The sequence below is a fragment of the Phalangium opilio genome, unplaced genomic scaffold, assembly GCF_054372755.1.
Source record: "Phalangium opilio isolate 3A_F unplaced genomic scaffold, DU_Popi_V2 ptg000053l_1, whole genome shotgun sequence".
Classification (NCBI taxonomy): Eukaryota; Metazoa; Arthropoda; class Arachnida; order Opiliones; family Phalangiidae; genus Phalangium; species Phalangium opilio.
Window position 1 is genome coordinate 2,592,501 of NW_028324172.1, and position 27,255 is coordinate 2,619,755.

Below are 27,255 nucleotides of genomic sequence, written 5' to 3' on the forward strand. Positions count from 1 at the left end.
GCCGTAATGTCGACTTAACTAAAATAACGGAATGATCCGTGCTGTTACAGGGCGAACTCGGGTTTGAACCAAGGACCTCTCGATCTGCAGTCGAATGCTCTACCACTGAGCTATTCCCCCTTGTTCAAGCCTGTAATGTCGATTTAACTAAAATAAACGGAATGATCCGTGCTGTTACAGGGGGAACTCAGGTTTGAACCAAGGACCTCTCGATCTGCAGTCGATTGCTCAACCACTGAGCTATTCCCCCTTTTTCAAGGCCGTAATGTCGATTTAACTGAAATAACGGAATGATCCGTGCTGTTACAGGGGGAACTCGGGTTTGAACCAAGGACCTCTCGATCTGCAGTCGAATGCTCTACCACTGAGCTCTTCCCCCTAGTTCAAGGTCGTAATGTCGATTTAACTAAAATACAAGTTGGGAAAACCAAAATATTACCTCTCCGAGTCAAGAGGAGAACTACTTCAAACCTTAATTAATTATGCAATTATTTCTCTTTTCTATGTTAAAATTTACGAATTATTAAAGTAGTATTGAAGGCAAAGCGCATATACAGTAAAGCAGACGACATTTTTCATCCAAGTAAGATTTGCCTTAGCTTTATTTTCTAATCTCTAAAGCCAGGTTTATGCCATCTACAGTTGTAGTATAGCTTAAGTAATATATAAACAGCCATTTCAAATAAAAATATAAAAATTGTTTTTGGAATATCAAATGAAGCAGAGCTTTATAGTTACAAAACTATGTGAATTCTTCGAAATTACAATAAAATCCCTATAATCAATTTATACTAGGACAAAAACAAATATAAAGGTATTATAGGATTTCTTTACATATCTACAGAAGGCGAACTACTAACGTGGCGCATTAAACAACGGACGGACGCACACACACAGATAAACTCATAGTGCTATTTAACTCTTCCTTTATTAATTTGCAACCCTCTTTTCTATTCGTTGGTGCTGAACGCGCACCGCCGCTAAGGTAAAGGATGCTACTTTAAACATGTTACTAATATTGATTAACCAAATGAAAACAAGGAATTGAGCAAGCCAGTGTTCTCTTTAATTTCTGGGTATCTTAATTAATAACAATTTATACTTAAACTAGGTGTAGGCTTAAGACTATATCGCTATCTAATATATAGCCAGGTGCCGCCCTACTATTACGATTGCATGAGACAAAGAAAATAATGATCAAAATGTGAGGCACTTATCACTTCGCGACACATCGGTGGAGGGCTTCTGAAATCGTTCTCTACATCCGTCCTTTGGACTCAGACATACGGGGTGGACGTCTACAGTGGGTGTCCTTGTATGTCGTTACATAATAATAGTTGGCGTGGCCATCGCCTTGGCTATCATCATTATGACGTCAGTTCTGACTCCTGTTCTCGTCTCCCTTCGGTTCTGAGGTACTTCGGAACGCTTTCGGGAACCAGTCTCCCGTGATTCCAGCCTAGTTAGTTTAACCTGGGTCGTTCTGCCATTAACGTTTCTAAGTACTCCGCTCCGCTATGTTCTCACGGTAAAAGTCTACTGCTTTAGTCATAGTCTATTAACCGACTCTTGGATTGTTTTTCCGTCCGACTCGGTATCTTCGGTCCTTCTCTTCTGTGGTCTCGAAAACAACTCGCATCCTCTTTTTACCCTTTTTTCTGATGTTGTTAAAGTAAGGCACCAATCATGTCGGTCAACATTGGTGAGGCTGGTTTGTAACCCGTTATTAGTGGCTCTTGCTTTCGCGCTAAACGATGTAAGTGGCTAGCACCTTCGCGGTAACCAATGACGTCAATGCGAGGGCTTTTTAACCCTGGAGTCGCGTTGTCTCATGACCTTTCAATGCCATGGCTTTTTGTAATCCTGGCGTTGCGTTGTCTCATGACTTTTTGGACGGCTCCAGATTACCTAGCTCTGGCTACCTGGCTTTAAGCATGCATGGGCCTACGTGTCTATACAGTCTTTTCGAATCGCAGCAATGGAAAAGAACAGCGCATTTGCGTGAATTTTAATTTATATTTATTAATATTCATATTTTTTTTCGTATTAGTTTAGCAAACTGATCCTCATAAATAGCGCTCAACGCTTAACCACGTAACAAAGTCAAATTATCAACATCAATAATTAAGTAACAAAGTCAAATTATCAACATCAATAATTAAGTAACAAAGTCAAATTATCAACATCAATAATTAAGTAACAAAGTCAAATTATCAACATCAATAATTAAGTAACAAAGTCATAAATTCTCAACATCAGTAATTTAGTAACAAAGTAACAAAGTCATTAATTCTCAACATCAATAATTAAGTAACAAAGTCAAATTCTCAACATGATTAATTATGTATCAGAGTCATAAATTCTCAACATGATTAATTATGTATCAGAGTCATAAATTCTCAACATCAATAATTAAGTAACAGTCATAAATTCTCAACATCAATAATTAAGTAACAGAGTCATAAATTCTCAACATCAATAATTAAGTAACAGAGTCATAAATTCTCAACATCAATAATTAAGTAACAAAGTCAAATTCTCAACATGATTAATTATGTAACAGAGTCATAAATTCTCAACATCAATAATTAAGTAACAAAGTCATATTTTTTAGTATCAATAATTAAATAACTAAGACAAATTCCCAACATCGAAAATTATATAACTAAGTTGTAATTACGTAACTAAAACGCATATTTTAAAGAAACCAATAATAAAGTTTGTTTATTATAAAGCCCTGATAATTGTTGCTGTCTGATAAGTACTGTTCTCTAGTGTGAGTGTTGGGCTTGAAATAATACCAATTTCTGACCCTGCATTAACGGATTAAAGACACTGTCCTATCGTATAAGGTAGTCACAAGTAATTTACTGACAAAGTCGATGTATCATGGAAATATTCCAGAATTGACACACATTCATGAAGCCAAAATACCCAGCGGATTTTACAGTTACACCAATGTTGCTTCTATTTGATAATTATGTGTTTGAAAATCTGACAATTTCCCTTCAAGAAAGCAAATCGTTTGGGAAATGGAAGTTAACGTTACTTTGCTCTACACATCCAGTGACTTTGCCCGAAGCTCAGTTATCCACCAAGACTTACTAAACGGGATCGTTTGGGAAATGGCAGCGAACGTCACATCATGCCACACATCCAGTGACTTTGCCCGAAGCTCAGTTTTCCACCAAGACTTACTAAACGGGATCGTTTGGGAAATGGCAGCGAACGTCACATCATGCCACACATCCAGTGACTTTGCCCGAAGCTCAGTTTTCCACCAAGACTTACTAAACGGGATCGTTTGGGAAATGGCAGCGAACGTCACATCATGCCACACATCCAGTGACTTTGCCCGAAGCTCAGTTTTCAACCAAGACTTACTAAACGGGATCGTTTGGGAAATGGCAGCGAACGCCACATCATGCCACACATCCAGTGACTTTGCCCGAAGCTCAGTTTTCCACCAAGACTTACTAAACGGGATCGTTTGGGAAATGGCAGCGAACGTCACTTCATGCCACACATCCAGTGACTTTGCCCGAAGCTCAGTTTTCCACCAAGACTTACTAAACGGGATCGTTTGGGAAATGGCAGCGAACGTCACTTCATGCCACACATCCAGTGACTTTACCCGAAGCTCAGTTTGCCACCAAGACTTACTAAACAGGATCGTTTGGGAAATGGCAGCGAACGTTTTTTTTGGACCAGGTTTGCATTTCAGTTTGCGCAAACGAGCTTCTTGAATATATGTGAAGAACAAGAAACTATGTTACTTGCGTCATTCGAACTCTCCCGTGAGTCGAATGCTTCAACATTGTAAACACATTGACTAATGCAGTAAGAAATGTGACAATTAAACGCAATTTGTCCTTTTTTAATCCTTTAACCCTTGATCAGAAATTCTCAATTATTACAAAATCTTGACATATACATACACCTAGACAACAGAACTTGATAGACAACAACAACGTTAAATGATACAGGACTCAAAGTAGGTATCGCCAGGAAACCAAAAAACGGACCTGAAACATTTTAATAGCAAATTTACATTAACACTCCCCTCCCCCTCCCCGAATCAAAAAGTAACAATCGGGAGAGTTCTCCCCCTTAATTACGTAACGAACTATATTGTATACTATAATTTCGCTACTTTAAATCTATCTCGTCTATTGCCCTCTAAATAATGAGAACATAGTGGAAATAGTATTAGTAAAACTCAATGGAAATGTATTCATTGATAAAACCCAAAGTACATAGAAATAGAAACAAAAAGTACACTTCGTTGAAACTTGCTAGTGCCATGTAATATGCGGAGTCCTCCTTTATCTCAGAATAGTGTTGACCCCCTCTGCACAGGGAACAAGCCGTGAATTGGCTCATAAAGTAGCAGATGCTAGCTCTAGTACCAAAAATTAACGTTAGGATAGCCAGCATCATCTACTACTTTCTATAATTTTCCAGATCGGTTAGTTCATGTAATCGGTTAAGCAGATTGCAGTTTGCTTCTCAGTTTACATGCAGTCTACAGTCAATGGAAGGGAATTGTTAATGAAGTGTACTTTTTGTTTATATCTATACACTTTTGATGAAACCCTGTTCTTCTAACGTAATTTGTGAGCAGGCTCAATGAGATTTATTTATTCCACACAGGAATATTTTAATCTGAATTTACACCTATTGCATTATTCCACACAGGAATATTCAAATTTGTATTCACACAGTTTTCTTTATTCCGCACATCAGGTTTGAATCCACTAAGAGTAAAATCCCCAATTATTACAAAATCCTGATATTTACATATATCTAGACAACAGATCTTGATAGACAACAACGTTCTCCCCGTAACAGACCACTTCATTATTGACATGGGTAAAGAGAACTTAACAGGGCGTAAGGGTGCGTCAAGAAGCACCACTAGAGGCATTGCAAGTTAGCTAGCCTCCCGCGTGTAGTTAACTCGGGCTCCATCAGACTTTGCCACTTGGCAAGTCGGAAGGAACCCCTCCGCCACTGCGCGTTGGTTTCTCTACAAGCAATTAAAGGAATGGTCTACAACGTAACAATCACTTCTGAACCCTAATGTTTAATAGCAATCTTACATTACATCTCCCCCTCGGAACAAAAGGAACAATCGAGAACTCTCCCTTAATTACGTAACAAACTGTTTCGACCTCTTGTATGCTAGAATATATACTAACATTTTGATACTCGTCCATTTTTCCTCTACTTCATAAGAACATAGTGGAAGTTGTACTAGTAATCCTCAATGGGAATGTCTTTCATCATAAATTTTGACTATCTTTAATTATGCTATTAGGTTTTTGTGTCAAAACATAATTTGTTACGTAAAATTTCCCATGACCTTCCCACCTCCCAAGGTAACAATTAGCAACATTGAATCAAACCCCCTCCAACCCTGTTATTGTTAAATAATTTGTGAACGGCCCCAAAGCCCCAATAAGATTTTGTTATTCCACACAGGAATATTGCAATTTGAATTCACACAGAATTCTTTACTCCACACAGTAATATTGCAATTTGAATTCACACAGAATTCTTTACTCCACACAGTAATATTGCAATTTGAATTCACACAGAATTCTTTACTCCACACAGTAATATTGCAATTTGAATTCACACAGAATTCTTTACTCCACACAGTAATATTGCAATTTGAATTCACACAGAATTCTTTACTCCACACAGTAATATTGCAATTTGAATTCACACAGAATTCTTTACTCCACACAGGAATATTGCAATTTGAATTCACACAGAATTCTTTATTCCACACAGCAATATTACAATTTGAATTCACACAGAATTCTTTATTCCACACAGCAATATTGCAATCTGAATTCACACATAATACTTCATTCCGTACAGGAATACTGCAATTTGAATTCACGCAGAATTCTTTATTCCACACAGGAATATTGCAATTTGAATTTGCACAGATTTCTTTCTTTCACACAGGAATGCAAGCCATTTAGGAAGTTGGCAAATGGAACCCCAGAGTTAAAGGGCGTTTTTTGCAAGCCATTTAGCAAGTTGGCTAATGGAACCCCAGAGTTAAGGGGCGTTTTTTGCAAGCCATTTAGCAAGTTGGCTAATGGAACCCCAGAGTTAAAGGGCTTTTTTGCAAGCCATTTAGCAAGTTGGCTAATGGAACCCCAGAGTTAAAGGGCGTTTTTGCAAGCCATTTAGCAAGTTGGCTAATGGAACCCCAGAGTTAAAGGGCGTTTTTGCAAGCCATTTAGCAAGTTGGCTAATGGAACCCCAGAGTTAAAGGGCGTTTTTGCAAGCCATTTAGCAAGTTGGCTAATGGAACCCCAGAGTTAAAGGGCGTTTTTGCAAGCCATTTAGCAAGTTGGCTAATGGAACCCCAGAGTTAAAGGGCGTTTTTGCAAGCCATTTAGCAAGTTGGCTAATGGAACCCCAGAGTTAAAGGGCGTTTTTGCAAGCCATTTAGCAAGTTGGCTAATGGAACCCCAGAGTTAAAGGGCGTTTTTGCAAGCCATTTAGCAAGTTGGCTAATGGAACCCCAGAGTTAAAGGGCGTTTTTGCAAGCCATTTAACAAGTTGGCTAATGGAACCCCAGAGTTAAAGGGCGTTTTTGCAAGCCATTTAGCAAGTTGGCTAATGGAACCCCAGAGTTAAAGGGCGTTTTTGCAAGCCATTTAGCAAGTTGGCAAATGGAACCCCAGAGTTAAAGGGCGTTTTTGCAAGCCATGTACGTAGTTTTATACAGGCATGACGTGTAATAGAGTAGTGGCGGTAGAGAGGAAAGTAGACTACGTATTCCCCCCTTTGGTCGCGCTCTTGTAAGAGAAGAAACTGTAAGCGCCCAGTAGGCGGACTAAGAGATAGAAGGGTATGACGTTTCATCTTACCTTACCGCCACCGCTCTATTAATTAATTACAGGCTAAGACCCTCCCGGGTAAGCCAAGTAGATACAGCCACCCTCTCCACCCACTTTTATCTACTACTGGTTTTACTGTGAATAGTCGCTTGATAAATATATTTTTAGACACCAAGATTTGCCAGCTTTAAATTTCTTTTTTTTCGACAAAACATATTTCTTTGTGATAAGAATAATTGTTTTCTCTATAAAAGGCTACGTATCGGTCTATAAAGCTCTGTTTTCAAACCATAAATATAATTATCAATGATAATCTGTTGAGTATTTTCACTTGAGACGAGGTAACAATGCTAGGAATTCCATCAACTATTAATTAACAAAGCTATTACAGCTAGGACAACAGACACCCCTATTCCTTTTTAACAAAACATATTCCTTTATGATACGAGTAGTAAGTTTCTCTGTAACAGGCCTCGAATCTGTCTCGGAATAGTTTGTTTCCGAACGCTAAATCTAACTGGCAATGATAGTCTGTTGAAACTTTCTCTTCAAGGCCAGGCATAAGTGTCATATCAAAGGAATCAAAGAACATCTTCAGTGCCGTTTTACTTTTTAAAAAATTTATGTTAAAATCTCCCACAACAACTGTTGGAACAGAGGCATCATATCTAATATCGAATAAAGGATTAAAATCCTCAAAAACAGATCTCAAACTCGCTCCGGGCGATTTATACAACAAAACAATAGTCATCGGTTCATTTTCAATGGAAACATCCAACCAGCAACGTTCCACATGCGAATTTCTGAAAGGTCTATCAGTTCGCAAAACCCTATTATCCAAATCGTTAACAACATTTTCGGGTGTATCTTTTAAATAAATGGAAGAACCAAATGCAATTCTACGTGCCGTTCTTGGCAGATAAATACCGCCCACTTCCTTAAAGGATGGCACACTAAAATCATCGGTATCTTTCTTCCACGTTTCAACAAAGCATAATAACTGTGCATTTTTTATTACCGTGTCTGCTAAAATATCATCCAAATGCGCGTTTAAGGACTGCACATTATGAACATAAATGTAAACACGTTCGTTCAAAAACGGTAATACAATACTCCTCGTAGCTCGAAATCTTTGAAGTTCAATTTCTACTTGATTGTTCTTAGGCGCATTTGGAACTTGAAATTTACCCTCAATATACAAACCGGAGGCGTTTCTAGCCCTACTACAAGCAACGTATAAATGAGTTCTCTCTAATTTCTTTCTGGGATTACTATGCACTACTACGGACGAATATGTATCGCCTTGACTCTTGTGTATCGTAATAGCCTCAGAAATGACCAAAGGAAACTGTCTCCTAGAGACTGAAACATTATTTTGCCTCCATTTTCTACTAAATGCCTTAATAACTTTTTCGACAGGATTCCAAGTCCTGTTATAGTTATTCTGCTCGTACAATCCAAGACACTTTTGTCTCAACAACTTCCCAACATTAGCATCAGCAAACTCAATCCAAACTCTGAACGGAATTTGTTCCCCGAGCCTATTAGTACCGTACTCTATCTTTCTTAACCAACCTGTCGCACCATTCGTAAGTCCATCAGACGTATCTACATTGTTAGTCATCATATATCTCGCACCACAAGCGAGAGTTAGTTCTTTAGGAAGACCATACGTATCAGACGTTGCTAACGTTTGAACTTGGGAAAGAATGTTACTTTTAACTTCGCTACTAAGATCACCATTTACAACATCTACTGAAAATGAAATACACTTTTCCGTACTAATTTTTAATAGTCTCTTGGTTAAATTGGTTGACTTCAACGTTAGTAGGGAAAAGATGTATCGCTTCTTTTGGCGGTACACGCCCTCTGTTTACTTCTAAACTTACGAATAAGTCAATATCATCCTGAATCATAGTTCCCACAGCCATTCTATTCAAAGCTTCCGCAAACCTCTTATCATCTTTTTGCCTCATAATCTCTTCAAGCTCACTAAATTGGAATTCCTCCCATATTGGGTTACCAATTAAAGACGCATATGGATTGTCACTATCACTTTGACTTTGAAAAGCGAAATGATCCCGGACGGGTCTAAGTTGGTTAAAATCTCCAACTAAAAGTACAGAGACACCACCAAAATAATCTGGGCAACCCATTATCTCTTGCAATCTCGAGTTGACTCGGTTAAAAACCTTCGCACCAACCATTGATATTTCGTCAATAATTAACAACTTCACTTGACCATACATCAATCTACAATTGTGAAGAGTTTCACTTTCTAATCTGGAAATGCTTCCGGCAAATTGACTGACGGGTAGACAAAAGGTACTATGCAAAGTCGCCCCACCTATATTAAAGGCAGCCTTGCCCGTAGGTGCGCATCGCAGAACTTTAACCTCCGAGGGATTAGACCCTGGTGCTTATTGTAAAATCTAGTAACAGATTCAAATATGGCACTTATCAAAACGCTTTTTCCAACACCAGCGCCTCCTGTAACAAATAGTCGTAAAGGCGTTTCTTTGCACTTTAAATGGTGCAGAACTTCATAAAATATTTCTCTCTGTTTCAAATTCAGCTTTCTAACAAGAGCATTGTATTCTGAATCATTAACTAACGTGACTGATGGAGCAACAGTTTTTTCCGCATTACCATCAAGAATATCTCTGTTAATATTTCCTACTGCCTCTTCCACTGTATTAATTAGAAATTCAGAATCTTCAACAATTAAAGACCTATCTATTTCATTTTGATGTTCCAATTCAGGTTGGATATTAGTAAGATCAGCTTCAATAGCTTCACTTTCGAAATCTCTCACAGCCTGTTCAATGGCTGCTTCGTCCATTTCATTATGAAATTCTTTTCTAGATTCCGTTATAATCTCAAGCCTAAGCTCATACTCAGATTTTACATCCTTTGTCAGAATATCTCTACTCTCATCACGCCAAGGCGAGAATAACATGACTTGTTCACGATAAAACTGCTCGGGATCTTTCACTAAATTGAATCTACGGTACCGTATAATTTTAGAATGACCCCGTTTTCTAATGAACCCTGAATCATTTTTCAGTTTAAACCATTTACCAAGTTGATCTTCATCGTTATCACCGTCATCAATATGACTTTGAGTTTTCGAAACTCTACGACTTTTGGAAAATTCATACCAAGCCGCAAATTGAGCTAACGTTACTGCCTCTAAATCATCTGGCCTTTGAACATAATGGTCTAACATTCCAGAAGCGAAAACATCCATACTATCTTTGGACAATTGTTCAAGCTCAACTTTGCTTTTGAGAATATGAACACGATTTTCGGGCACATTTGTATTAACATAAATGCAAGCCCGACTACACCTGGAGACTGGAATTTGTAAAGCACTATAAGCCGCTTCCTGCGCGCTTACCTCGTGCGCGTTCAAAAACTGATTAGCAATCACCTTCAACTTTTGCTTCACCGTGCATTTATCTGACTGCGCTCGTTTAGCAGCTTCACGCAGAAGCATTGACATACCACGCTGAGATTTCCCTATATAAGACACGATATACATAACCAGAGCGTAAGGATCAAGAACAAACTGAATGTCCATATTCGCTTGCCAGAGGCGCAAAGTGCACGGGTTGTACGGATTAACCCTAGTATCTTTAGGGTGTCTTTTCAATAAAACCACTTTCCTTTTGATATCATACGTAATAGCTCTAATATAATCATCTTCAGTTATACGCAACTTTTCCAACAACTCCTCAAAACTATCTACCCACAATTCTTTTTCTTTCGATTGCAAAAGCTCACGCAATTTCTTGGAATTGTTCTTACACTTAAGTTCTTCGTCAAGAGTACCGGGTTCTCTTAAACTCGGATCATAAATAATAGTTCTAGGCATGGGAGGAAATGGAATTCCAAAACGACAAACTGAACTATCATTAACCTTCTTCCTACACGTTGTCGTGTGTTTATGCATTTGCAATGACGTTAACAAATCCCCATTATCATCGTTCAATTTACCAGCGCAAGAAATAACTTTATCAATATATTCCTCTACCTCTTTAACATTTGACAAGTCACCTTTAAGCTTCGGCGCATCTTTAATCCAAATCAACCCATGTTGATGAGGAGAGCCTCTTTGCTGTATTTCAACCCTGAAGTAATAATCTTCAATAACACCAAGAGGGCCTAGCTTTTGCAGAGCTTTAAGAAGAGCCCGAAAACGGTGGTCAAAATATCTAGCACAAGTAACAGGATCATCCTGAATCAACTTTGCTTTTTCCGAAAAACTTAAATTGCCAATATCATCATTCGCTAAGCGATCCTGACCCGAGGTCACCCTCAATATGTTCAAAAGCTCAGGCCATTTGCCTTCCGCAGCTGAAAACGTTATAAAAAAGGTAGCCGTACCAAGCTGCCTAATCATAGCCATTAACTCTTTCTGCCTATGCTGCCAATATGAAGGCGAGGACTGCAAATTTTCTAATACTCTAAAACCATCATCCTGCTTAACAATTGAATCGAGTGCACCAGCAGACGATAAAAACCCAGCAGTGTAGTTTGAGCCATCTTTTCTCTTGGTTTTTCTCATACAAACTTGTATGGAATCTCTAACTTTCATAGTTTCCAACTTAACAAAAGTGTAAAACAATTTAGACGGATTTTTAGCACAACGCCTATCAATATTACGAAGCTCCCACTTAGCAATGTCCCCAAAACTACATTTAACTTTAAGGTCTCTCTTCTGACCCACATAAATACTGGGGAATGACAATTCCTCCGCGTCCTCGTCATAGAGTAAAGACATTGGCGTTTGACGTTCACCAGGAGCAAACTTAACACGCATGGTATTAGTGGGTAGGAAATCAGACAATGACACTAACAACGTGTCTTGATTCCCAACTGGGAATGAATTAACTTCGTTAGATTCATTCCAAATTTCATCGCTATCATTCTCATTCTCTACATTCATTGACCCTTGTTGGTTTTCACTTAATGTATCACCATGGTTTAACTGACGGTCATTTTCGTCAACAATAAATTCAAGTTCTTCTGGAATTGGATCTAATATATCGCTCCTAACGGTTATCCCATGCTTAATATACAACGGTGTTTTCACCAAAACCTTAAGAGCTTCGTGCATTTTTTTCGGCCTAACAGTTTCATACAAATAGGGTGTATTATATTGCATTCTCCTCATAAACTCAATTTGAATAGTATCTGTTTCACGAGGTAACCGTGGTAACACTGACACTGTAGACTCTACATTTATAGGAACGTTGACCACGTTTCCCTTAATCCCCCTTTGTTGATCACAACCTAACCTTCTTATTTGCATAAAAGGTATTCGTGGTGAGATCATTCTTTCCTCTAAATTTGACAAATTAACTAGTTCTACCGGAATTTCGGGAAACTCAAAGCCATTTTCTTTGGAAAACTTGGGTATTTCGTTTTTCTTTACAGCTTTATTACAAGCACTGCATAAAATACTCTGTCACTCAGCTCACGACGGTGAATACCGGGGACAGCCAAAAACACCGCAGACTTAACTAAGCTACCAGATGCTTTAAAAAAAAGATTTGAGCATCCTTCACATGGCCACGTTGGACCTTCTTTAATGGTATCAAAATACGTCTGCTCTATAACTAAAGGATTTGCTCTCCTTTCTGCCACAAACAATCTGTTTCTAGAACGTTCAGAGTTCCTAAACTCGACATTTGCACGACTTTCAGCCATAGCCGACTGGTTTTTAGCTACTTCAGTGTTTCTATACTCTACATCTTGGCGTTTTCTAGCCATACCCAACTGATTCCTCGCACGTTCTGCTTCAACGTAGTCTAAATCTTGGCGTTTACTAGCCATACCCAACTGATTTTTCACACGTTCTGCTTCAACGTAGTCTAAATCTTGGCGTTTTCTAGCCATACCCAACTGATTCCTCGCACGTTCTGCTTCAACGTAGTCTAAATCTTGGCGTTTACTAGCCAAACCCAACTGTTTTTTCTCACGTTCTGCTTCAACATACTCTAAATCTTGGCGTTTACTAGCCATACCCAACTGATTTTTCACACGTTCTGCTTCAACATACTCTAAATCTTGGCGTTTACTATCCATACCCAACTGATTTTTCACACGTTCTGCTTCAACGTAATCTAAATCTTGGCGTTTTCTTGCCATACCCAACTGATTTTTCACACGTTCTGCTTCAACGTAATCTAAATCTTGGCGTTTTCTTGCCATACCCATCTGATTTCTTACACGTTCTGCTTCAACGTGCTCCAAATCTTGGCGTTTACTAGCCTTACTTAATTGGTCCTTAACTCTTTCGCTTGCTCTATACCATTCATCAAACCTTTTCATTCGCTTAGTAAGTATACCATACTGATTTTCCCCTTCACGATATGACTCATTCTCTCGCTTCTTTGCCATAGATCGCGCCTCCTTCATTCTAAACTCTTCATTTTGTCTCAAAATTCTCATTCTTTCTAACGGATACACATTACCATGAGACGTAGAAGGTAATTGTTCATCGTTCGCTATCATTATAGAACTAGCCGATTCATTATTAACTAAATTCATCGATTCGTCGGTTGTAATTACCCCGACTCTTAAAGCGCTTTCACTTGAACTTCCGTCTAATGCATTATCCTTAGTACTACCGTGACCAACAGGCGACTCAATAGAACTAACACACAAATTAGGACTAGAAGTACTAGAAGCTGCACTTTCAGCCTTAGCTTTTTTCTGAGCTGCTAAAACTCTCCTCCTTTCATTTTCTCTTTTCTTAAACTCTGGATCTGACCTTTTTGCCCTCATCCTTTCCCTCGCTTTACGCTTTCGCATTTCATCTTTACTCTCAACATTATCTTCCTCCATTCTATATACAAAACTTCAAATACTCACATAAATCCACAGTACTTCTAACTTTCAACAACAATAATTCCAACTCTAAACAACAATAATTCCAACTCTCAACAACAATAATTTACTAGTAGTTTTACTTACACCCTACTGGCATAGGAATTCTTATTAAGAATAGCTCCGGCGGATTAAAAAGATCTATTTACAACTAGGTGGGCGTGTCAACTCTGCCGTCTCGTTAAATTTAAAAAATATCTATTATGTTTTTGGTTTGACTTATCTACAGCTAGATGGTTTTTAGTCAAACGAACAAGAAGCATAAACCCATCAGTGGAAGCTTTACCATTATTTAATACATATCAAAAAATTTTGCTTACAATATAATGTCTACTGGTAGCTTCAAAATGCATTTTTTTAACGCTGACTAACAGTTGGCACAGTTTCGCAAAGCAATCTTGGAATTAAAATTCATATAATTTTTTAATAAAGAAAGTCTATTTTGGCCCGAGAAACAGGGAAAAAAAAGAAATGGCCTAATTTTTTTACATTCACACACAAACGATTAAAAAATGCGGTTTTCCATTGTCTGCTAGCAATCTACCACTATGGAGCAATATTAAAGGAGTTATTAATAAAATAAATAAGATCTAATGACATTTTCGTTCTCACTCCAGTGACATTAAGGCGCGTTTTCAATCAAGATTTTTTTGAACAAAAATTAAGCTTTTGCTTCAAAAGTAGCAGCGGAAAGCCGAAGCAAAAAATCTTGGTGTTTTCAAACAAGCTTCAAATTCAGCTTTTCGGCTTTTCAGGCTTTAAACCTTCGAGAAGCAGATATCTAAATGAGTTTGATATTTGCTTCTCATTTTCTTTAAGCTTTTGTCGCTCAAACAGTTTTGGCGCGTTCAGTTTTTCTTTAAGCTTTTGCCGCTCAAACAGTTTTGGCGCGTTCAGTTTAGCTACGGGTTTAGGACTTTTTTTTGAAAACAAAATGACGTCTACACACATGAAAACTCGCCCACTTGTAATTTTTTATTCATTTGAAGCTTGTTTGAAAACGATACGAGTTTCAGCTTTTCCGTTTTAATTTTTTTGAAGATTTTTTATCTTCGAAAGCCCGTCAAAAGTTCCCAAAAAAGCCACAGCGAAAAGCTTGGAAAAAGTTGATTGAAAACGGGCCTTTACTCCACAGAAAATGGCAACGGAAAAAGAAATTTGTCGCTATTTTTTGGATATAAACACAAAACAATCAGGGAGTATGGACTAAGGAATATAAGCTTTACCCTTTTTGCATTATACATTTTGTTGTTAATTTCCTATATTATGAAAGAAAAACCGTTTCCGCTCATAAGAGTGGAAATGGTTGGTCTTTCATAACATAGTGTCACACCAGAACCTGCGCTTGTCATTTTCCCAACTAACATGTCTCTTAAAATTCTCGCGTGATCAACTGGGTTCACGCCAATAAAATAGATATAGTCCCATCAGAATCAGAAAGAGTCATTTGTAATAATTCCTCCAGGTTCTTTTCGCCAAGCTGAGAACTACGCGTTTTACGTCACGTTATCCAAAAACCCGACTATTTTCTTTGATGACTGCGCTGGCTCAGCGCTGAGCAGCGTGACGTCACAATTCAAAAACCAAATTCCATCCTGTAGGACACTTCTAACAGCGCTGAGCTCTGCTGAACGCGGCACAGATTTCCGCCATGATGCTTTACTTAATTTTAAAATCTAAACCTGATTATTTTAAAGTGTATTTAACTTTCGGTCTTACTGAACCTTTAATGTCTCTGCATTACAGAAACGAAAAACAAACCCAAGTGTTTACTTTATGGTTCATTAGGCCTATTGACAAATAAAAGTTCATTTGACCGACAAAGTAGCGTTCTTTTTGAAATCACTAAAGAAAGGATTATGCTATAAACAGATTTAGTATAGCTTTAGTAATATGTAAACATCCATTTCAAATAACAAAATTAAAAAAAATCTTTGGAATATCAAAATGAAACGGAGCTTTAAAGCTATAAAAGTACTAAATGCATCATAATTACGAAAAATATTTCCACATATTCATTTTATATTATGGAAAACGGGAATATTAAGGTTCTGAAGGATTTCTTTACACATCAAAACAAAACGAGCGCACTAGTGTTACAACGGACGGACACATATAGACAAACACATAGACTGCTGTTTTACCCTTTCCGTATTAATTTTGAGTTGAGAGACATGATTATCTTAAATATTAAAATAAATATAATTAATATTAAATATTTTCTTCGATAGTTGTTCGCCTTATTGAGCGTTACATCGTTTTGAAAAAGAACAATTAAACATTCTTGAGAGACTTGACTAATATTGGCGTTTGAAATGAAGCATACGCCGGTTGCTTCGCCTTCATCAAATAGGTAGTATATAAGGGTGTCGAATCGCAGCTATGGATAAGAACAGCGCAATTGCGTGAACCTTTGGTGGAAGCCCCACCATTGGGAGGCCGGACGTTTCTCGTAACCCTGGCCGATCGCCGCGTATGTCTTAACCTTAAGGATGATGGTGGTGTTAGAAGCCAGGTGTGCAGACTGGTGTCCATGTGGGATGGACAAAAACCAAGACCAGAAGATGGTGGTGTTAGAAGCCAGGTGTACAGACTGGTGTCCATGTGGGATGGACAAAAACAAAGACCAGAAGGTGGTGGTGTTAGATGCCAGGTGTACAGACTGGTGTCCATGTGGGATGGACAAAAACAAAGACCACAAGATGGTGGTGTTAGAAGCCAGGTGTACAGACTGGTGTCCATGTGGGATGGACAAAAACAAAGACCAGAAGATGGTGGTGTTAGATGCCAGGTGTACAAACTGGTGTCCATGTGGGATGGACAAAAACAAAGACCAGAAAATGATGGTGATGGAAGCCAGTAAGTACAGACTGGTGTCTATGTGGAATGGACAAAGACCACAAAATGGTGGTGTTTGAAGCCAATAAGTACAGATTGGTATTCATGTAGAATAGACAATTGACTAGTCAGATGAAGTAATAGTGGCCAGTTGATTTGTGGATAGATTCAAGTTTTGAAATTTCCGGGAACTGTGAATACGGTCCGGAAATAGCGTACACATTTGCTTCAATTCGGAAACTGCGAACACGGTCCCCTGGGGTGTAAGTCAATAACAACAGACAGACACACACACACACACACACCCACACACACACACACACACAGACACGTCGAAATTAGAACCTCTCCGTGACATACGTCACTCGGAGAGGTAAAAAGGAATGATCCGTGCTGTTACAGGAGGAACTCGGGTTTGCACCAAGGACCTCTCGAGCTGCAGTCGAATGCTCTACCGCTGAGCTATTCCCCCTTGTTCATAACCGTAATGTCGATTTAACTAAAATAAACGAAATGATCCGTGCTGTTACAGGGGGAACTCGGGTTTAAACCAAGGATCTCTCGATCTGCAGTCGAATGCTCTACCACTGAGCCATTCCCCTTTGTTCATAACCGTAATGTCGACTTAACTAAAATAAACGAAATGATCCGTACTATTACAGGGAGAACTCGGGTTTGAACCAAGGACCTCTCGATCTGCCGTCGAATGCTTTACCATTGAGCTATTCCCCTTTTTTCCTCGCCCTAATGTCGATTTAACTAAAATAGACGGAACGATCCGTGCTGTTATAGCGGGAGCTCGGGTTTGAACCAAGGACCTCTCGATCTGCAGTCGAATGCTCTACCACTGAGCTATTCCACCTAGTTCAAGGCCGTAATGTTGATTTAACTAAAATAAAGGCAATGATCCGTGCTGTTACAGGGAGAACTCGGGTTTGAACCAAGGACCTCTCAATCTGCAGTCGAATGCTCTACCACTGAGCTATTCTCCCTTTTTCAAGGCCGTAATGTCGATTTAACTAAAATAAACGGAATGATCCGTGCTGTTACAGGGGGAACTCAGGTTTGAACCAAGGACCTCAGATCTGCAGTCGAATGCTCAACCACTGAGCTATTCCCCCTTTTTCAAGGCCGTAATGTCGATTTAACTGAAATAACGGAATGATCCGTGCTGTTACAGGGGGAACTCGGGTTTGAACCAAGGACCTCTCGATCTGCAGTCGAATGCTCTACCACTGAGCTATTCCCCCTTGTTCAAGGCCGTAAAGTCGATTTAACTAAAATAAAAGGAATGATCCGTGCTGTTACAGGGGGAACTCGGGTTTGCACCAAGGACCTCTCGATCTACAGTCGAATGCTCTACCGCTGAGCTATTCCCCCTTGTTCATAACCGTAATGTCGATTTAACTAAAATAAACGAAATGAACCGTGCTGTTACAGGGGGAACTCGGGTTTAAACCAAGGACCTCTCGATCTGCAGTCGAATGCTCTACCACTGAGCCATTCCCTTTGTTCATAACCGTAATGTCGACTTAACGAAAATAAACGAAATGATCCGTACTATTACAGGGAGAACTCGGGTTTAAACCAAGGACCTCTCGATCTGCAGTCGAATGCTCTACCACTGAGTCATTCCCCTTTGTTCATAACCGTAATGTCGATTTAACTAAAATAAACGGAATGATCCGTGCTGTTACAGGGGGAACTCAGGTTTGAACCAAGGACCTCTCGATCTGCAGTCGAATGCTCTACCACTAAGCTATTCCCCCTAGTTCAAGGCCGTAATGTCGATTTAACTAAAATAAAAGGAATGATCCGTGCTGTTACAGGGGGAACTCGGGTTTGCACCAAGGACCTCTCGATCTGCAGTCGAATGCTTTACAATTGAGCTATTCCCCTTTTTTCCTCGCCCTAATGTCGATTTAACTAAAATAGACGGAACGATCCGTGCTGTTATAGCGGGAGCTCGGGTTTGAACCAAGGACCTCTCGATCTGCAGTCGAATGCTCTACCATTGAGCTATTCCCTCTTGTTCAAGGCCGTAATGTCGATTTAACTAAAATAAACGAAATGATCCGTGCTGTTACAGGGGGAACTCGGGTTTAAACCAAGGACCTCTCGATCTGCAGTCGAATGCTCTACCACTGAGTCATTCCCCTTTGTTCATAACCGTAATGTCGATTTAACTAAAATAAACGGAATGATCCGTGCTGTTACAGGGGGAACTCAGGTTTGAACCAAGGACCTCTCGATCTGCAGTCGAATGCTCTACCACTAAGCTATTCCCCCTAGTTCAAGGCCGTAATGTTGATTTATCTAAAATAAAGGCAATGATCCGTGCTGTTACAGGGAGAACTCGGGTTTGAACCAAGGACCTCTCAATCTTCAGTCGAATGCTCTACCACTGAACTATTCCCCCTTGTTCATAGCCGTAATGTCGATTTAACTAAAATAAACGGAATGATCCGTGCTGTTACAGGGGGAACTCAGGTTTGAACCAAGGACCTCTCGATCTGCAGTCGAATGCTCTACCACTGAGCCATTCCCCTTTGTTCATAACCGTAATGTCGACTTAACTAAAATAAACGAAATAATCCGTACTATTACAGGGAGAACTCGGGTTTGAACCAAGGACCTCTCGATCTGCAGTCGAATGCTTTACCATTGAGCTATTCCCCTTTTTTCCTCGCCCTAATGTCGATTTAACTAAAATAGACGGAACGATCCGTGTTGTTATAGCGGGAGCTCGGGTTTGAACCAAGGACCTCTCGATCTGCAGTCGAATGCTCTACCACTGAGCTATTCCCCCTTTTTCAAGGCCGTAATGTCGATTTAACTAAAATAACGGAATGATCCGTGCTGTTACAGGGCGAACTCGGGTTTGAACCAAGGACCTCTCGATCTGCAGTCGAATGCTCTACCACTGAGCTATTCCCCCTTGTTCAAGCCTGTAATGTCGATTTAACTAAAATAACCGGAATGATCCGTGCTGTTACAGGGGGAACTCAGGTTTGAACCAAGGACCTCTCGGTCTGCGGTCGATTGCTCAACCACTGAGCTATTCCCCCTTTTTCAAGGCCGTAATGTCGATTTAACTGAAATAACGGAATGATCCGTGCTGTTACAGGGGGAACTCGGGTTTGAACCAAGGACCTCTCGATCTGCAGTCGAATGCTCAACCACTGAGCTATTCCCCCTTGTTCAAGGCCGTAATGTTGATTTAAGTAAAATAAAGGCAATGATCCGTGCTGTTACAGGGAGAACTCGGGTTTGAACCAAGGACCTCTCAATCTGCAGTCGAATGCTCTACCAAAAATAAACGGAATGATCCGTGCTGTTACAGGGGGAAACCAGGTTTGAACCAAGGACCTCTCGATCTGCAGTCGAATGCTCTACCACTGAGCTCTTCCCCCTAGTTCAAGGTCGTAATGTCGATTTAACTAAAATAAAAGGAATGATCCGTGCTGTTAGAGGAGGAACTCGGGTTTGCACCAAGGACCTCTCGAGCTGCAGTCGAATGCTCTACCGCTGAGCTATTCCCCCTTGTTCATAACCGTAATGTCGATTTAACTAAAATAAACGAAATGATCCGTGCTGTTACAGGGGGAACTCGGGTTTAAACCAAGGATCTCTCGATCTGCAGTCGAATGCTCTACCACTGAGCCATTCCCCTTTGTTCATAACCGTAATGTTGACTTAACTAAAATAAACGAAATGATCCGTACTATTACAGGGAGAACTCGGGTTTGAACCAAGGACCTCTCGATCTGCAGTCGAATGCTTTACCATTGAGCTATTCCCCTTTTTTCCTCACCCTAATGTCGATTTAACTAAAATAGACGGAACGATCCGTGCTGTTATAGCGGGAGCTCGGGTTTGAACCAAGGACCTCTCGATCTGCAGTCGAATGCTCTACCACTGAGCTATTCCCCCTAGTTCAAGGCCGTAATGTTGATTTAACTAAAATAAAGACAATTATCCGTGCTGTTACAGGGAGAACTCGGGTTTGAACCAAGGACCTCTCAATCTGCAGTCGAATGCTCTACCACTGAGCTATTCTCCCTTTTTCAAGGCCGTAATGTCGATTTAACTAAAATAAACGGAATGATCCGTGCTGTTACAGGGGGAACTCAGGTTTGAACCAAGGACCTCAGATCTGCAGTCAAATGCTCAACCACTGAGCTATTCCCCCTTTTTCAAGGCCGTAATGTCGATTTAACTAAAATAAACGGAATGATCCGTGCTGTTACAGGGGGAAACCAGGTTTGAACCAAGGACCTCTCGATCTGCAGTCGAATGCTCTACCACTGAGCTCTTCCCCCTAGTTCATGGCCGTAATGTCGATTTAACTAAAATAAAAGGAATGATCCGTGCTGTTACAGGGGGAACTCGGGTTTGCACCAAGGACCTCTCGATCTACAGTCGAATGCTCTACCGCTGAGCTATTCCCCCTTGTTCATAACCGTAATGTCGATTTAACTAAAATAAACGAAATGATCCGTGCTGTTACAGGGGGAACTCGGGTTTAAACCAAGGACCTCTCGATCTGCAGTCGAATGCTCTACCACTGAGCCATTCCCCTTTGTTCATAACCGTAATGTCGACTTAACGAAAATAAACGAAATGATCCGTACTATTACAGGGAGAACTCGGGTTTGAACCAAGGACCTCTCGATCTGCAGTCGAATGCTTTACAATTGAGCTATTCCCCTTTTTTCCTCGCCCTAATGTCGATTTAACTAAAATAGACGGAACGATCCGTGCTGTTATAGCGGGAGCTCGGGTTTGAACCAAGGACCTCTCGATCTGCAGTCGAATGCTCTACCATTGAGCTATTCCCTCTTGTTCAAGGCCGTAATGTCGATTTAACTAAAATAAACGAAATGATCCGTGCTGTTACAGGGGGAACTCGGGTTTAAACCAAGGATCTCTCGATCTGCAGTCGAATGCTCTACCACTGAGCCATTCCCCTTTGTTCATAACCGTAATGTCGACTTAACTAAAATAAACGAAATGATCCGTACTATTACAGGGAAAACTCGGGTTTGAACCAAGGACCTCTCGATCTGCAGTCGAATGCTTTACCATTGAGCTATTCCCCTTTTTTCCTCGCCCTAATGTCGATTTAACTAAAATAGACGGAACGATCCGTGCTGTTATAGCGGGAGCTCGGGTTTGAACCAAGGACCTCTCGATCTGCAGTCGAATGCTCTACCACTGAGCTATTCCCCCTAGTTCAAGGCCGTAATGTTGATTTAACTAAAATAAAGGCAATGATCCGTGCTGTTACAGGGAGAACTCGGGTTTGAACCAAGGACCTCTCAATCTGCAGTCGAATGCTCTACCACTGAGCTATTCTCCCTTTTTCAAGGCCGTAATGTCGATTTAACTAAAATAAACGGAATGATCCGTGCTGTTACAGGGGGAACTCAGGTTTGAACCAAGGACCTCTCGGTCTGCGGTCGATTGCTCAACCACTGAGCTATTCCCCCTTTTTCAAGGCCGTAATGTCGATTTAACTGAAATAACGGAATGATCCGTGCTGTTACAGGGGGAACTCGGGTTTGAACCAAGGACCTCTCGATCTGCAGTCGAATGCTCAACCACTGAGCTATTCCCCCTTGTTCAAGGCCGTAATGTTGATTTAAGTAAAATAAAGGCAATGATCCGTGCTGTTACAGGGAGAACTCGGGTTTGAACCAAGGACCTCTCAATCTGCAGTCGAATGCTCTACCAAAAATAAACGGAATGATCCGTGCTGTTACAGGGGGAAACCAGGTTTGAACCAAGGACCTCTCGATCTGCAGTCGAATGCTCTACCACTGAGCTCTTCCCCCTAGTTCAAGGTCGTAATGTCGATTTAACTAAAATAAAAGGAATGATCCGTGCTGTTAGAGGAGGAACTCGGGTTTGCACCAAGGACCTCTCGAGCTGCAGTCGAATGCTCTACCGCTGAGCTATTCCCCCTTGTTCATAACCGTAATGTCGATTTAACTAAAATAAACGAAATGATCCGTGCTGTTACAGGGGGAACTCGGGTTTAAACCAAGGACCTCTCGATCTGCAGTCGAATGCTTTACCACTGAGCCATTCCCCTTTGTTCATAACCGTAATGTCGACTTAACGAAAATAAACGAAATGATCCGTACTATTACAGGGAGAACTCGGGTTTGAACCAAGGACCTCTCGATCTGCAGTCGAATGCTTTACAATTGAGCTATTCCCCTTTTTTCCTCGCCCTAATGTCGATTTAACTAAAATAGACGGAACGATCCGTGCTGTTATAGCGGGAGCTCGGGTTTGAACCAAGGACCTCTCGATCTGCAGTCGAATGCTCTACCATTGAGCTATTCCCTCTTGTTCAAGGCCGTAATGTCGATTTAACTAAAATAAACGAAATGATCCGTGCTGTTACAGGGGGAACTCGGGTTTAAACCAAGGATCTCTCGATCTGCAGTCGAATGCTCTACCACTGAGCCATTCCCCTTTGTTCATAACCGTAATGTCGACTTAACTAAAATAAACGAAATGATCCGTACTATTACAGGGAAAACTCGGGTTTGAACCAAGGACCTCTCGATCTGCAGTCGAATGCTTTACCATTGAGCTATTCCCCTTTTTTCCTCGCCCTAATGTCGATTTAACTAAAATAGACGGAACGATCCGTGCTGTTATAGCGGGAGCTCGGGTTTGAACCAAGGACCTCTCGATCTGCAGTCGAATGCTCTACCACTGAGCTATTCCCCCTAGTTCAAGGCCGTAATGTTGATTTAACTAAAATAAAGGCAATGATCCGTGCTGTTACAGGGAGAACTCGGGTTTGAACCAAGGACCTCTCAATCTGCAGTCGAATGCTCTACCACTGAGCTATTCTCCCATTTTCAAGGCCGTAATGTCGATTTAACTAAAATAAACGGAATGATCCGTGCTGTTACAGGGGGAACTCAGGTTTGAACCAAGGACCTCAGATCTGCAGTCAAATGCTCAACCACTGAGCTATTCCCCCTTTTTCAAGGCCGTAATGTCGATTTAACTGAAATAACGGAATGATCCGTGCTGTTACAGGGGGAACTCGGGTTTGAACCAAGGACCTCTCGATCTGCAGTCGAATGCTCTACCACTGAGCTATTCCCCCTTGTTCAAGGCCGTAATGTCGATTTAACTAAAATAAACGGAATGATCCGTGCTGTTACAGGGGGAAACCAGGTTTGAACCAAGGACCTCTCGATCTGCAGTCGAATGCTCTACCACTGAGCTCTTCCCCCTAGTTCAAGGCCGTAATGTCGATTTAACTAAAATAAAAGGAATGATCCGTGCTGTTACAGGGGGAACTCGGGTTTGCACCAAGGACCTCTCGATCTACAGTCGAATGCTCTACCGCTGAGCTATTCCCTCTTGTTCATAACCGTAATGTCGATTTAACTAAAATAAACGAAATGATCCGTGCTGTTACAGGGGGAACTCGGGTTTAAACCAAGGACCTCTCGATCTGCAGTCGAATGCTCTACCACTGAGCCATTCCCCTTTGTTCATAACCGTAATGTCGACTTAACGAAAATAAACGAAATGATCCGTACTATTACAGGGAGAACTCGGGTTTGAACCAAGGACCTCTCGATCTGCAGTCGAATGCTTTACAATTGAGCTATTCCCCTTTTTTCCTCGCCCTAATGTCGATTTAACTAAAATAGACGGAACGATCCGTGCTGTTATAGCGGGAGCTCGGGTTTGAACCAAGGACCTCTCGATCTGCAGTCGAATGCTCTACCATTGAGCTATTCCCTCTTGTTCAAGGCCGTAATGTCGATTTAACTAAAATAAACGAAATGATCCGTGCTGTTACAGGGGGAACTCGGGTTTAAACCAAGGATCTCTCGATCTGCAGTCGAATGCTCTACCACTGAGCCATTCCCCTTTGTTCATAACCGTAATGTCGACTTAACTAAAATAAACGAAATGATCCGTACTATTACAGGGAAAACTCGGGTTTGAACCAAGGACCTCTCGATCTGCAGTCGAATGCTTTACCATTGAGCTATTCCCCTTTTTTCCTCGCCCTAATGTCGATTTAACTAAAATAGACGGAACGATCCGTGCTGTTATAGCGGGAGCTCGGGTTTGAACCAAGGACCTCTCGATCTGCAGTCGAATGCTCTACCACTGAGCTATTCCCCCTAGTTCAAGGCCGTAATGTTGATTTAACTAAAATAAAGGCAATGATCCGTGCTGTTACAGGGAGAACTCGGGTTTGAACCAAGGACCTCTCAATCTGCAGTCGAATGCTCTACCACTGAGCTATTCTCCCTTTTTCAAGGCCGTAATGTCGATTTAACTAAAATAAACGGAATGATCCGTGCTGTTACAGGGGGAACTCAGGTTTGAACCAAGGACCTCAGATCTGCAGTCGAATGCTCAACCACTGAGCTATTCCCCCTTTTTCAAGGCCGTAATGTCGATTTAACTGAAATAACGGAATGATCCGTGCTGTTACAGGGGGAACTCGGGTTTGAACCAAGGACCTCTCGATCTGCAGTCGAATGCTCTACCACTGAGCCATTCCCTTTGTTCATAACCGTAATGTCGATTTAACTAAAATAAACGGAATGATCCGTGCTGTTACAGGGGGAACTCAGGTTTGAACCAAGGACCTCTCGATCTGCAGTCGAATGCTCTACCACTAAGCTATTCCCCCTACTTCAAGGCCGTAATGTCGATTTAACTAAAATAAAAGGAATGATCCGTGCTGTTACAGGGGGAACTCGGGTTTGCACCAAGGACCTCTCGATCTGCAGTCGAATGCTTTACAATTGAGCTATTCCCCTTTTTTCCTCGCCCTAATGTCGATTTAACTAAAATAGACGGAACGATCCGTGCTGTTATAGCGGGAGCTCGGGTTTGAACCAAGGACCTCTCGATCTGCAGTCGAATGCTCTACCATTGAGCTATTCCCTCTTGTTCAAGGCCGTAATGTCAATTTAACTAAAATAAACGAAATGATCCGTGCTGTTACAGGGGGAACTCGGGTTTAAACCAAGGACCTCTCGATCTGCAGTCGAATGCTCTACCACTGAGTCATTCCCCTTTGTTCATAACCGTAATGTCGATTTAACTAAAATAAACGGAATGATCCGTGCTGTTACAGGGGGAACTCAGGTTTGAACCAAGGACCTCTCGATCTGCAGTCGAATGCTCTACCACTAAGCTATTCCCCCTAGTTCAAGGCCGTAATGTTGATTTATCTAAAATAAAGGCAATGATCCGTGCTGTTACAGGGAGAACTCGGGTTTGAACCAAGGACCTCTCAATCTTCAGTCGAATGCTCTACCACTGAACTATTCCCCCTTGTTCATAGCCGTAATGTCGATTTAACTAAAATAAACGGAATGATCCGTGCTGTTACAGGGGGAACTCAGGTTTGAACCAAGGACCTCTCGATCTGCAGTCGAATGCTCTACCACTGAGCCATTCCCCTTTGTTCATAACCGTAATGTCGACTTAACTAAAATAAACGAAATAATCCGTACTATTACAGGGAGAACTCGGGTTTGAACCAAGGACCTCTCGATCTGCAGTCGAATGCTTTACCATTGAGCTATTCCCCTTTTTTCCTCGCCCTAATGTCGATTTAACTAAAATAGACGGAACGATCCGTGTTGTTATAGCGGGAGCTCGGGTTTGAACCAAGGACCTCTCGATCTGCAGTCGAATGCTCTACCACTGAGCTATTCCCCCTTTTTCAAGGCCGTAATGTCGATTTAACTAAAATAACGGAATGATCCGTGCTGTTACAGGGCGAACTCGGGTTTGAACCAAGGACCTCTCGATCTGCAGTCGAATGCTCTACCACTGAGCTATTCCCCCTTGTTCAAGCCTGTAATGTCGATTTAACTAAAATAAACGGAATGATCCGTGCTGTTACAGGGGGAACTCAGGTTTGAACCAAGGACCTCTCGGTCTGCGGTCGATTGCTCAACCACTGAGCTATTCCCCCTTTTTCAAGGCCGTAATGTGATTTAACTGAAATAACGGAATGATCCGTGCTGTTACAGGGGGAACTCGGGTTTGAACCAAGGACCTCTCGATCTGCAGTCGAATGCTCAACCACTGAGCTATTCCCCCTTGTTCAAGGCCGTAATGTTGATTTAACTAAATTAAAGGCAATGATCCGTGCTGTTACAGGGAGAACTCGGGTTTGAACCAAGGACCTCTCAATCTGCAGTCGAATGCTCTACCACTGAGCTATTCTCCCTTTTTCAAGGCCGTAATGTCGATTTAACTAAAATAAACGGAATGATCCGTGCTGTTACAGGGGGAACTCAGGTTTGAACCAAGGACCTCAGATCTGCAGTCGAATGCTCAACCACTGAGCTATTCCCCCTTTTTCAAGGCCGTAATGTCGATTTAACTGAAATAACGGAATGATCCGTGCTGTTACAGGGGGAACTCGGGTTTGAACCAAGGACCTCTCGATCTGCAGTCGAATGCTCTACCACTGAGCCATTCCCTTTGTTCATAACCGTAATGTCGACTTAACGAAAATAAACGAAATGATCCGTACTATTACAGGGAGAACTCGGGTTTAAACCAAGGACCTCTCGATCTGCAGTCGAATGCTCTACCACTGAGTCATTCCCCTTTGTTCATAACCGTAATG

At 41.1% G+C, this 27,255-nt stretch overlaps 14 non-coding genes across 14 annotated transcripts; all 14 read right to left on the minus strand.

The window, feature by feature from the left end:
• Positions 1–17,521: 17,521 nt before the first annotated feature.
• TRNAC-GCA (transfer RNA cysteine (anticodon GCA)) lies at positions 17,522–17,593 on the minus strand. The gene has a single exon. It is a non-coding gene; the product is annotated as a tRNA-Cys (tRNA).
• A 186-nt stretch (positions 17,594–17,779) lies between these two features.
• On the minus strand, positions 17,780–17,851 carry TRNAC-GCA (transfer RNA cysteine (anticodon GCA)). Its single transcript has one exon. It is a non-coding gene; the product is annotated as a tRNA-Cys (tRNA).
• A 58-nt stretch (positions 17,852–17,909) lies between these two features.
• Positions 17,910–17,981, minus strand: TRNAY-GUA (transfer RNA tyrosine (anticodon GUA)). The gene has a single exon. It is a non-coding gene; the product is annotated as a tRNA-Tyr (tRNA).
• Positions 17,982–19,726: 1,745 nt separating this feature from the next.
• TRNAC-GCA (transfer RNA cysteine (anticodon GCA)) lies at positions 19,727–19,798 on the minus strand. The gene has a single exon. It is a non-coding gene; the product is annotated as a tRNA-Cys (tRNA).
• A 794-nt stretch (positions 19,799–20,592) lies between these two features.
• On the minus strand, positions 20,593–20,664 carry TRNAC-GCA (transfer RNA cysteine (anticodon GCA)). Its single transcript has one exon. It is a non-coding gene; the product is annotated as a tRNA-Cys (tRNA).
• Positions 20,665–20,981: 317 nt separating this feature from the next.
• On the minus strand, positions 20,982–21,053 carry TRNAY-GUA (transfer RNA tyrosine (anticodon GUA)). The gene has a single exon. It is a non-coding gene; the product is annotated as a tRNA-Tyr (tRNA).
• An 838-nt stretch (positions 21,054–21,891) lies between these two features.
• TRNAC-GCA (transfer RNA cysteine (anticodon GCA)) lies at positions 21,892–21,963 on the minus strand. The gene has a single exon. It is a non-coding gene; the product is annotated as a tRNA-Cys (tRNA).
• Positions 21,964–22,150: 187 nt separating this feature from the next.
• Positions 22,151–22,222, minus strand: TRNAC-GCA (transfer RNA cysteine (anticodon GCA)). The gene has a single exon. It is a non-coding gene; the product is annotated as a tRNA-Cys (tRNA).
• A 1,184-nt stretch (positions 22,223–23,406) lies between these two features.
• On the minus strand, positions 23,407–23,478 carry TRNAC-GCA (transfer RNA cysteine (anticodon GCA)). The gene has a single exon. It is a non-coding gene; the product is annotated as a tRNA-Cys (tRNA).
• A 186-nt stretch (positions 23,479–23,664) lies between these two features.
• TRNAC-GCA (transfer RNA cysteine (anticodon GCA)) lies at positions 23,665–23,736 on the minus strand. The gene has a single exon. It is a non-coding gene; the product is annotated as a tRNA-Cys (tRNA).
• A 188-nt stretch (positions 23,737–23,924) lies between these two features.
• Positions 23,925–23,996, minus strand: TRNAY-GUA (transfer RNA tyrosine (anticodon GUA)). The gene has a single exon. It is a non-coding gene; the product is annotated as a tRNA-Tyr (tRNA).
• An 838-nt stretch (positions 23,997–24,834) lies between these two features.
• On the minus strand, positions 24,835–24,906 carry TRNAC-GCA (transfer RNA cysteine (anticodon GCA)). The gene has a single exon. It is a non-coding gene; the product is annotated as a tRNA-Cys (tRNA).
• A 1,742-nt stretch (positions 24,907–26,648) lies between these two features.
• TRNAC-GCA (transfer RNA cysteine (anticodon GCA)) lies at positions 26,649–26,720 on the minus strand. The gene has a single exon. It is a non-coding gene; the product is annotated as a tRNA-Cys (tRNA).
• A 58-nt stretch (positions 26,721–26,778) lies between these two features.
• TRNAC-GCA (transfer RNA cysteine (anticodon GCA)) lies at positions 26,779–26,850 on the minus strand. Its single transcript has one exon. It is a non-coding gene; the product is annotated as a tRNA-Cys (tRNA).
• Between the last annotated feature and the right edge of the window lie 405 nt (positions 26,851–27,255).